General features: G+C 36.2%; 1 pseudogene; it reads left to right on the forward strand.

Moving 5' to 3' along the window:
• Positions 1-9,576: 9,576 nt before the first annotated feature.
• On the forward strand, positions 9,577-11,841 carry LOC140889436 (laccase-9-like; annotated as a pseudogene).
• Positions 11,842-12,492: the final 651 nt, after the last annotated feature.

Below are 12,492 nucleotides of genomic sequence, written 5' to 3' on the forward strand. Positions count from 1 at the left end.
TTAATGATAATATGATTATCATTAAATTATTATAATCTGTGTATATATATATATTTATACGTGTGGTTATTAAAAAGGTAACTATATTTGATTTATGAAATCAAATAACTTATCTTAAGTAATAATTAATGGTAATGAGATTATCATTATATTATTACTAATAATAAGTTAATATATATATATATGTACACGTATGGAGACTTGAGGAGGAGTCAGACTTTCACAATTCAGAATCGAGAATTGCAATTGTGAATTCAATTCTAGGTTGGAAATTAAGATTTTGATTTTTCGTGTTTTTGATATACAATCTATATATCGTATCGACCGTGGTTTCGATATGGTATTATATTTTTTGTTCGTATAATTCGAATAGTTGTCTAGTGTCAATTATTCGTGGTAGATCCAAATGGTGGTGGACCGGATTTTTGGCGGCTACGGCAAAGTCTACAGTTAGGGTCAGATTGGGACAAGACAGGAGTAACCATCCACGGCTGAAGGTCGTGTGGTAATCTTTTTTCATGTGTTTAATATTATATGCATATTATTTTATGAATCAAAGACAACCCACGATTGTCTCCGGGATTGATAGATCGAAAAATTTTATAATTCCGCTGCGTATTCGATGCGGGTTTCAGAGAAATCCCAACAGCATATATAATGTAAATGTTTGTGTAGAAATATATAGGTTAAATGTGGTGCAAGGAAATACATATCTCCTATTAAAGAATGATTCAAAGTTAGTCAATTTGTTTTTAGCTAATTAGTTTATTGGTTAGTTTATTTATTGCTTGGTCAATGAAGTCATGGTGTAGTAGATAGAATTTATGGGAGAATGACTCACGTAATTGTTAGTGGGTTTAGTTCTTTTTTATTTGTAAGCCTATATATAGACATACCTCTCCTTTCAGTTTTTTAAGTATCGTATTTATCCAATTTACTCTGTTTTCCTCTTCTTCCTTTAAGCCTCTGTTCTAGGTTTTATATTTTTGTTCTCCAACATTTCTGGCGTCAGAGACAGGTTACGAGAGAGAGTAGAGTGAATACACGTGAGTTGAGGGATACCCTTTGAGAGAAAATTTCATGGCCAATGGTAATTCTGCCATGGGTGCTGCACACCCACTTATCCCAATTTTTAAAGGTGAAGGCTATGAGTTTTGGAGTATCCGTATGAAGACTCTACTAAAATCTCAAGATCTTTGGGACTTGGTAGAACATGGGTTTACCGATCCTGATGAAGAAAGCAGGTTAAGGGAGAACAGGAAGAAAGATTCAAAAGCATTGGTGATTATTCAGCAGGCTATTCATGACTGCATCTTCTCAAGAATCGCATCTGCAACCACATCAACACAAGCATGGTCGATTTTGCGGAAGGAATTTCAAGGCGATTCAAAAGTAATCGTGGTGCGGCTGCAGTCCTTCGACGCGACTTTGAAACCTTGATCATGAATAATGGAGAATCAATTGCTGATTTTTGTCAAGAGCAATGGCAATAATCAGTCAAATGCGATCTTATGGTGAGAAGATTACCGACCAGACCATCGTCGAAAAGGTATTAAGGAGTTTAACTCCAAAGTTTGGTCATGTTGTTGCTGCTATAGAAGAATCTAAGGATCTGTCAACTTTTTCATTTGATGAACTAATGGGGTCTTTGCAAGCCCATGAGTCAAGAATTAATAGGTCACTTGAAAAAAATGAAGAGAAGGCATTTCAAGTGAAGGAGACAGTCTCAAAATTTGGAGAAATTGAAATCTCAACAACTAGAGGCCATGGAAGAGGAGGATTTTGTGGTCGTGGAAGAGGTCGAGGAAGAGGCAGAGGCAGAGGCAGAGGTAGATTCGATGGGCAACCGAAGTACACCAGTGAGCAAAGGAACAAGAATGGTGTTCAATGCTATCAGTGCAAGGGATATGGACATGTAAAGGCTTATTGTCCAAACAAAGACCAACAAGTGAATTATGCAGCAGAGAATGAAGAGGAAAGTAAGCTTTTTATGGCTCATTCTAATACTGCCAATAATTCAAGTGGTGTGTGGTTTGTAGATAGCGGTTGCTCAAACCATATGACAGGCACAAAATCTATCTTTAAAGAACTTGATGAGACACAAAAGGTCAAGGTGAAGCTTGGCAATGGCAAAGATGTGAAAGTTGAAGGGAAAGGTACAGTAAGCATTGAAACCAACCATGGTAAAGTAAGGTTACTGCACAATGTTCAGTTTGTACCTGATTTGGGATATAATTTGCTTAGTGTGGGACAATTAATGGCTTGTGGATATTCTATTTCCTTTGATAATGGTGCGTGGATTATTAAGGAGAAGAATTCTGGAAATACGTTGATCACCATCAACATGACGCCAAACAAAATGTTCCCATTAGAAGTCTCACGCATGGAAAATCTTGTGCTTGCTGTTACTGAGAAAGATGACTCAATCCTATGGCATTTGCGATATGGGCATCTCAATGTCAAAGGTCTCAGATTATTAAGTGATAAAGGTATGGTTCTTGGATTGCCTAAAATTGGTTTTATCAATTTATGTGAAGGTTGCATATATGGAAAACAAACTAGAAAATCATTTCCTGTTGGAAAGTCTTGGAGAGCTTCAAAGTTTCTTGAATTAATTCATGCTGATTTATGTGGGCCTATGCAGACCAAATCTTTTGGTGGGAGTCGTTATTTTTTGCTTTTTACTGATGACTATAATCGCATGAGTTGGGTTTATTTTTTTGAAAATAAATCAGAAACATTTGAGAAATTCAAGCACTTTAAAGCTAAAGTTGAGAAGCAAAGTGAATCTTGTATCAAAGTTCTTCGCACGGATAGAGGTGGAGAATTTGTGTCAAAAGAATTTGATTTTTTCTGTGAAGAAAATGGCATTCATATACAGTTGACAGCTCCGTACACTCCGGAGCAAAACGGCGTTGCTGAACGGAAGAATCGGACTGTTGTAGAGATGGCAAGAAGTTTGCTGCAGGCAAAAGGTCTTTCAAATGATTTTTGGGCTGAAGCTGTAGCAACAACAATGTATTTATTGAATATCTCTCCCATAAAGGCTGTCATGAATCGAACTCCATTTGAAGCTTGGTGTGACACAAAACCATCTGTAAGTCATTTAAGAGTTTTTGGTTGTATTGCTTATGCTTTGGTGCATTCTCAAGTTCGTCAAAAACTTGATGAGAAATCTGAAAAATGCATTTTTATTGGTTATTGTATTCAATCCAAAGCATATAGATTATATAACTCTCTTAATGGAAAGATTTTGGTAAGAAGAGATGTGGTATTTGATGAAAATACAAGTTGGGAATGGAATAAGAAAGTGCAGGAACAGGTTCCTTGGGTCAATGGAATTTTCTAAAATGAAAGTCAAGAGCCAAGTTTAATAAATTCATCGAATGATCCTTTTATGGACTCACCCTTTTCCTCATCCTCGGCATCATCAGATTCTCCCATCACACCACAAAGTCAAAGCTCTTCGGATGAAATACCACCAAGAAGGTTTAGATCATTGGCTGATATATATGAATCGTGTAACTTTGCTCTTACTGTTTCAGACCCTATTTCCTATGAAGAAGCAGCTGAAAAAGAAGAATGGCAGAAAGCAATGAGGGAAGAACTGATAGCAATTGAAAATAATGAGACATGGGAGATGGTAGATTTACCGGAAGGTAAGAATGTAATTGGTTTGAAATGGGTTTTCAAAATAAAATTTGCTGCAGATGGAAATATACAGAAGCATAAAGCTCGCCTTGTGGCGAAAGGATAGGCACAACAATATGGCATTGATTACGAAGAAACATTTTCTCCAGTAGCTCGTTTTGAAATTGTGAGAATAGTCTTGGCATTAGCTGCTCAATTACAATGGCATGTTTATCAGTTTGATGTCAAGTCTGCATTTTTAAATGGAAATTTGCAAGAGGAGGTTTATGTAACACAACCAGAAGGTTCCATTATTGAAGGCAAAGAAACAAAAGTGTACAAGTTGAGAAAGGCACTTTATGGATTAAAGCAGGCTCCTCGGGCATGGTACAGCAAAATTGATGCATATTTCCAGAAAAATGGTTTTATGAGAAGTGAAATGAACCCACTTTGTATGTGAAGAAAGAAGGTAAAAATGATTTTATCATTGTTTGCCTTTACGTTGATGATATCATTTACTCAAGCTCCACTAATTCACTTGTGGCTGAATTTAAAGCACATATGATGAATGGATTTGAAATGTCAAACATGGGTTTATTACATTACTTTCTTGGCCTTGAAGTTCAACAAGGAGGAGATGAAATTTTTATTTGCCAGCAGAAATATGTCAAGGATCTTCTTAAGAAATTTGGCATGATGAATTTTAAACCTATTGCCACACTTATAAGTGCATTTTGTATGCATTATTTTATGTTATTTTTATGTCTATTTTGTGTGCATTCATATTATTTTTATGTATTTTTATGTGTTTTAGTGCATGTGTGTGTATTTCACTCCTCGGGTTGATTTTGTAGGAAAATAGTTTTTTGAAAAGTGAATTACGGAGCAGCCTTTATCAAAAAATCAAATTTAATTTTAGAAAGCTCAAAATCCGATCTTCACCGTTCAGATTAAATTTCAAGATGTTTGGAAGCTGCTGTCCAAATTTCAGCTCAATCCGACGGCTAGATCTCAATTATGAATTTTTTAAAATCGTCGCTCGGTGCAGAATTTTTGTACTGCGCGCGCGCGAGAATAAAGCTCGCGCGCGCGCGCGTTTCGTGTCCAGCCTTTTGTTTTTATGTGCTGCGCACGTGCGAGGCCTATGCCACATGCGCGCGCGTGTTCGGGGGTCATATGTGTTCCGAAAAATCTTTGTTTGAGAGGAAATTAACTGGTAGGCGTTCCGGACCATATATATACAAGATATAACATATTTTTTAGGGTTCCGAAGTTTCAGAACGCGCACAACACAGAGGAGGCGGCTACAAGGCTTGGGAGAGAAGATTTCTTCTTTCTTTTCTTCTTTTTATTTTTATTTTTGAATTATTATTTTTAATTATTGAGTAGTTTATTTTCAACCAAGACGGCGTGATTGGGCCGAACAAATTCATGTAGAAAACTTGGATGTTTATTTGGGATTTTTCAGAGTTGATTTTATTTTATTGATTGTTAGATTTATATTTATCTTGTGAATAGTCTGATCAACTGTTTGCTTGCATGTTAATCAATTCCAAATCGACAGAGGAGATATTGATTTTGATCACTCTGATAATTAACATATTGTAAAACTGACTAGAAATAGAATTCGGTTTCAGTGTGCAATTTAGGTGTAAACTGAATTTTCACAAATATTTAATGCATTCAAATTTGATTAGAATTACGAAAGATTAGTTCATCAATATTTGAATAGGTTTGATTGTTCTAGAAATAGACCTTTGAACAAATTAGGAGAATTCCCGTGAATTAAGATTAAATCTGAGTCCTGAATCGACTACATGTTACAAGATTTGTTCGGTATCTACGTGTGTCTTGGTTGTCTTTATTTTAATATTTTTATATTTAGTTATTTTTATTCGTATTTCTTAAGCAGTTTTTATTTTATATTCTTATTTTATTTAATTCAAAATCTTTCTATTATTTTGTCTAGATTAAGTAAAATAATTAATTTTTGAGAATTGACTGCAGTCCCTGTGGGATCGATACTTGGACTTTCTGTCCACTTTACTATTACTTGACTTGGTACGCTTGCCAGTAGATTTATATCACACCGATTTAGCCGGTCAAGTTTTTGGCGCCGTTTCCGATGACTGTTCAGTTAATATTAGGATAGATTATTTGCTTGAGACTAAACATTTTTTTTTCTTGCATTTGTTTTTTTTTAAATTATTAATTATATTATTTTTCTTACTTGTGAGGTACTTGGAGATGGATCATCATCAGGTGTTCACAAGATTTGGCCAGCAATACTTGGAGCCTTTCCATGCTGCTTGGGGGAGATTCAATGATTTGACTAACAGGTTTAGATATCATGATTTTTCGAACTACACTCTAGTTCAAATTTTTTATGGTGGTTTGGATGAGATTACAAGAAGTTTGGTAGATTTTGGAGCTTTGGCCACTGGCAGTCACTTGTTCAACAGAGATGAAAATAGTGCGATGCACTTGTTAAATGATATGGCAGATTTCGACTACAATTGGCATTGTGATCCTTCACTGCAGGGTTGAAGTCACCAATATCCTCCAGATATCGACTCTGAAATTTTTTCGAACCAACCACCGGAGCGTCAAGAAGAGTGTGTAGGGTATTTTGAGGATCATGTGGCTCAGTTGGAGAATATTTTGCGGTAACAGACAGAGACAAATCAATTCTTAGAAATCCGTATCAAGTCTTGGAGTCTTTTGGATGAACAGATTGCGCTTCTTAGAGAACCAATTTTTGAGATCTGCCAAGAGAGTGAACTAACTGAGCCAGCGCATGAAGAAATAATTTTTGAGGAATTTTCTTGTGAAAAAGAGCCAATAGTGGGCTTAGAGGAGGAAGAAACATACACGGCTACAGGTTTTACCTCGTCAATGGTCATTCCATGTACACCGTTAGAAGATTATTTCTTGTCATTGACGCCACCTCCAAAATATTCCATCCTCCATGAGCTTCAGCCTGCAATCCGAGTCTCCTTCCGAACTGATCAGTTCCGATTGAGTGTTATTGTACCGACGAGCTTCCCATGCATATATCACGCCAAGCTTGAGGGCGAAAAAAATCAAGACCCATACGTAGAGTCGTATGATTCTTACTATGGGCGGCAACCGCTCTTTGATGGTTGCTTCTGCTTAGTCGATTTGTAGACTATAAACTTAGCGCTTACTGGGAGGCAACCCAGAGTTCTTTCCCTTGTTTTTTATTTTATTCTTGGTTTTTGTTTTTTTTATTTAATTTTTACTTCTTTCCCATTCCAGTTTGCCGAGCCTGCCGATATACACAGTTTGTTGCTTCTGTCCCAGCTGATACTGTCAAGAAGGAAGAGGATGAATCGAAAACCAGGGGAGTGTTATTTTTGTTCTCATTGTGTTTTTTGTTCGTCTTTGCATTTGTGGGTTTGTTATGCATTCTGTTCATTGTTTTGAAGCATTGAGGGCAATGCTTTGGATAAGTATGGGGGGAAGACTAGTATTGCATTGTCTATGTGTTTGTGTTGCATCTGTCATGTTTCGTGTTTGTTTTCATATTGTTTGTTTTTGTTCGTTTATGTTGTCTTTCATGAGTTGGATGAGTCATGATAGCCAATGATGATGAAGTTTATTTGAAAAAAAAATTTTGAAAAATTTTGCTCTTGACTGGACATGAGAAATTGTAGGTTGAACCATGAATATTTTTAAGCACTAATGTCAGACCAGTGAATTGTAGCGAAAGATTTGATGAAGTTTCTGTCTGTTTGACCATTGCACGACAATAGGTGGTTTGTGGATCTTGATTGTGTTCTATGAATTTTGATGAGGCTCTAGTTTACACTTATGATCTTGGGCGCACCTAGAAAAAAAAATTTATATACAATTCCATCCGAGCCTTGAAAGGATTAAAATCTTATAAGAGATTAAATTTATGGCTAAGTATGCGGATTAAATGGGATTGATGCTCCATTCAGGCTATAGACGAGGGGATTAAAAAAAATAGAATGATTTTTCGTATCCTAGCCAGTTATAGCTAAGTCAGCGGGTAATTATTGGGGCTAAAGCAATACCGGGTGCAAAATCCGGAGGTGTGTAATTCAATATCTCAAGGGAGGTGAGTTTAGTCTAGAGGTCATTGGAAGGAATGAGCACTTGAAGAGTGAAACTTGCACTAATTTGTCATAGGTCGCTAAGCAATTTTGAGATGAATTCGGTCTAAGTTGTATGAAACTGGAATGACATTTCACACACACATGTTCACGTTAAATCGAAGGTGTATTATGAAAAGTTGAGAGCATGTCTGTGTTTTTTATTTTGTGATTGAACTTCTCGGAGGCTTTGCACATTTATGAATCGTTTTTACTTATGTTTTTGTTTGCATTTTGTTTTTGCATGTCTTGCTCGAGGGCGAGCAAGAGTTAAGTATGGGGGTGTTGATAAGTGCATTTTGTATGCATTATTTCATGTTATTTTTATGTCTATTTTGTGTGCATTTATATTATTTTTATGTATTTTTATGTGTTTTAGTGCATGTGTGTGTATTTCACTCCTCGGGTTGATTTTGTAGGAAAATAATTTTTTGAAGAGTGAATTACGGAGCAGCCTTTATCAAAATATCAAATTTAATTTTATAAAACACCAAATCCAATCTTCACCGTTCATATTAAATTTCAAGATGTTTGGAAGCTTCTGTCCAAATTTCAGCTCAATCCGACAGCTAGATCTCAAAATATGAATTTTTCAAAATCGTCGCTCGGTGCAAAATTTTTGTACTGCGCGCGCGCGAGAATCAAGCTTGCACGCGCGCGAGTTTCGTGTCCAGCCTTTTGTTTTTATGTTCTGCGTGCGTGCGAGGCCTATGCCACGCGCGCGCGTGTTTGGGGGTCATATGTGTTCCGAAAAATCCTTGTTTTGAGAGAAAATTAACTGGTAGGCGTTCCAGACCATATATATACAAGATATAACATATTTTTGAGGGTTCCGAAGTTCCAGAACGCGCACAACACAGAGGAGGCGGCTACAAGGCTTGGGAGAGAAAATTTCTTCCTTCTTTTCTTATTTTTATTTTTATTTTTGAATTATTATTTTTAATTATTGAGTAGTTTATTTTCAACCAAGACGGCGTGATTGAGCCGAACAAATTCATGTAGAAAACTTGGATGTTTGTTTGGGATTTTTCAGAGTTGATTTTATTTTATTGATTGTTAGATTTATATTTATCTTGTGAATAGTCTGATCAACTGTTTGCTTGCATGTTAATCAATTCCAAATCGACAGAGGAGATTTTGATTTTGATCACTCTGATAATTAACATATTGTAAAACTGACTAGAAATAGAATTCGGTTTCAGTGTGCGGTTTAGGTGTAAACTGAATTTTCACAAATATTTAATGCATTCAAATTTGATTAGAATTACGAAAGATTAGTTCATCAATATTTGAATAGGTTTGATTGTTCTAGAAATAGATCTTTGAACAAATTAGGAGAATTCCCATGAATTAAGATTAAATCTGAGTCCAGAATCGACTACATGTTACAAGATTTGTTCGGTACCTACGTGTGTTTTGGTTGTCTTTATTTTAATTATTTTTATTTTTAGTTATTTTTATTCGTATTTCTTAAGCAGTTTTTATTTTATATTCTTATTTTATTTAATTCAAAATTCTTCTATTATTTTGTCTATATTAAGTAAAATAATTAATTTTTGAGAATTGACTGCAGTCCCTGTGGGATCGATACTTGGACTCTCTGTCCACTTTACTATTACTTGACCTGATACGCTTGCCAGTAGATTTATATCACACCGATTTAGCCGGTCACACACTAATAAATATCAATGAGAAGTTACAGCTTGAAGATGGGGCAGAGATGGATTATGCAAAAACATTTAGGAGCTTGGTTGGAGGTTTGATTTATCTAACTCATACTTGACCCGATATTGCATTTTCTGTTGGTATGATTTCCAGGTTTATGCAACATCCGTCAAAAAACTATTTTGGAGCAGCAAAGCGGGTCTTACGTTACATTGCTGGAACCATGGATTATGGAATTTGGAACTCAAAAGTTCCCAAATTCAGATTATGTGGATTCACTGATAGTGATTGGGCAAATTCATTGGATGATAGGAGAAGTGTTTTAGCAAATGTGTTTACTCTTGGGACTGGAGTAATTACATGGAGCTCAAAGAAGCATGCCACAGTAGCATTATCTTCCTCAGAAGCAGAATATATTTCAGCTACTGCAGCAGCATGCCAAGCCATTTGGTTGAGAATAATGTTAGCTGAACTTCAACAAGTACAAAAGGGACCAACCGAGATTTTTTGTGACAATAAAGCTGCAATTTTTCTGACAAAAAATCCAGCTTTTCATTCACGAACGAATCATATCGATATTCGCTTCCATTTTATTCGTGATTTGGTTACAAAGGAGGAAATAATGTTGAAGTATTGTAACACTCATGAGCAATTGGCCGATATACTTACCAAATCCTTGCCAAAAGAGAAGTTTGTCTACTTCAAAGATGTTCTTGGTGTCTGCAACTTTGAATCAAGGGAGAATATTAAAGAATGATTCAAAGTTAGTCAATTTGTTTTTAGCTAATTAGTTTATTGGTTAGTTTATTTATTGCTTGGTCAATGAATTCATGGTGTACTGGATAGAATTTATGGGAGAATGACTCACGTAATTGTTAGTGGGTTTAGTTCTTTTTTATTTGTAAGCCTATATATAGGCATACCTCTCCTTTCAGTTTTTAAGTATCGTATTTATCCAATTTACTCTGTTTTCCTCTTCTTCCTTTAAGCCTCTGTTCTAGGTTTTATATTTCTGTTCTCCAACATTTCCTTCGAATAATCAACGCTTCGCTGAATAACCTTCTGTTTTTCAAGATAGCCAATCACAGCATGACTGTGTTGGCGGCCGATGCCTCGTACACGGATCCTTATGATACCGATGTCGTGGTGTTGGCCCCAGGCCAGTCCATTGACGTTCTTTTCACTGCAAACCAGGCACCGGGGGCGGTATTACATGGCCGCCTCTTCATATTTTGCTGCGGGTCCTGGTGTTCCATTCCATAGCAATGCCGCAACCGGCATCATAGAGTACGCCGAATCCACACAGTTATCGACCCCGGAAATGCCTGATCTTCCACCGTTTAACGACACCGCCACCGCCCACAAGTTTCAGAGTAGCTTAAGAGGATTTATCTTTGCCTGGTATCGTCCTCCAGTTCCTCTCATAGTCAACAAACGTATGTTTATAACTGTCGGATTGCAACCCCTCGGGAGCGGAAACCTGCGCAGGGCCGTTCGGCATGAAATTAGCAGGGACGATGAACAATAACTCGTTTCAATTTCCCACCAGCATGTCGATGCTAGAAGCATTTTACAGAAATAATAATAATGTTGACGGGATATACACCACAGATTTCCCTGATAATCCACCATTTACGTTCAACTACACGGACCCCAGTCTTAGTTTCGATCGGGATCTTCTGTTCTCCCCCAAGTCGACAAAGGTGAAACAAGTTCGGTTCAATTCTGTGATCGAAATCGTGCTGCAGAACACAGCTTTGATTGTGACAGAAAGCCACCCATTACACTTGCATGGATTCAATTTCTATGTGCTGGCTCAAGGCTTCGGTAACTATGATCCCGCAGTCGACGGAGGAAAGCGCAACATCATCAACCCTATACTATGGAACACCATAGCCGTGCCTGTTGGAGGATGGGCTGTTATTCGAGTCCGTGCAAACAATCCAGGTGATATTATGTTATTACATAACGTACCGAGATGATTTCGATTTCAAAAACACATAATTTTTTGTTTTCCGGATACTACATGCATGCATTGCGTGTGTCGTACCTTGTTACTTGAGTTGTTTAAACTTTAAAGAGTCGTTCATGGGTATATATATATCGATCAATTTTTTGCATAAAAAACGAAAACTTATAATAATTTTGATTAAAACATTAATTAATTTTCAGGGGTGTGGCTGTTTCATTCTCAATTGGAAATGCATATGCCAATGGGTCTAGCTACAGCTTTCGTAGTAGACCACGGGCCTTCTGCAGCAACGACACTGCCTCCACCTCCTTCAGATTTGCCCACGTGCTAACTGTTCTATATTTTTGGGTTTTTGGTTTTAATTTAAATAAAATATATGATGTTTGGCACTAATTGCATTTCAGTTGTTTCAGAGTCATTTTCAAATGTATAAATCGTGAGATTAATGTCTTTCGAAGTGGAAATAAAGTTTTTTTCTTGTTTCGTTTAACTTTTTATTTATCACTCCAAGCTTTGTGATATTTGTGACGTGACAATTAAAAATGTTGCTTTCACAACCGAAATATATATTGATGTGTTCGACCACCAGTGATTTTTAACTATTTACCATATAATCATTAAATTAAATTGGGTTTTTTATGAGTCAATTGTGAATAAATCCCTAAATCCAAACCTAACTTTTTTATAAATTCCTACAATAAAAATTCTTTCATAAAACTCCCTAGGACCACCAAACTTGGTCAAATCCAATGTTTAATTCTTGTACCCAATTTATGCATTTATGTACTCCATTTATGCAATGTTTGTGCTCAATTATGGTACTTGAATCATCCGCAAAAATGGTATCAGAGCTTTAGGTTAAATATTTAGACTTAATATTATTTGTTAACTCATACTTTTCTTTGTTGAGAAAAAGATTTTTTACAAAAGATGACTTCAAACGAAGGTTTGAATCAAGAAGATTTTATTTATATGAAATCCTATAAACAAGTTAATTTGTTCACAATAGATTACTTACGACAGAAAGATGATTTCTAACTCTCAATTTTTAGAAATTACCCCAGATTCCTCTAAACTTTCCGGAGA

The sequence above is a fragment of the Henckelia pumila genome, chromosome 3 (assembly GCF_033568475.1).
Source record: "Henckelia pumila isolate YLH828 chromosome 3, ASM3356847v2, whole genome shotgun sequence".
NCBI classification, from domain to species: Eukaryota; Viridiplantae; Streptophyta; class Magnoliopsida; order Lamiales; family Gesneriaceae; genus Henckelia; species Henckelia pumila.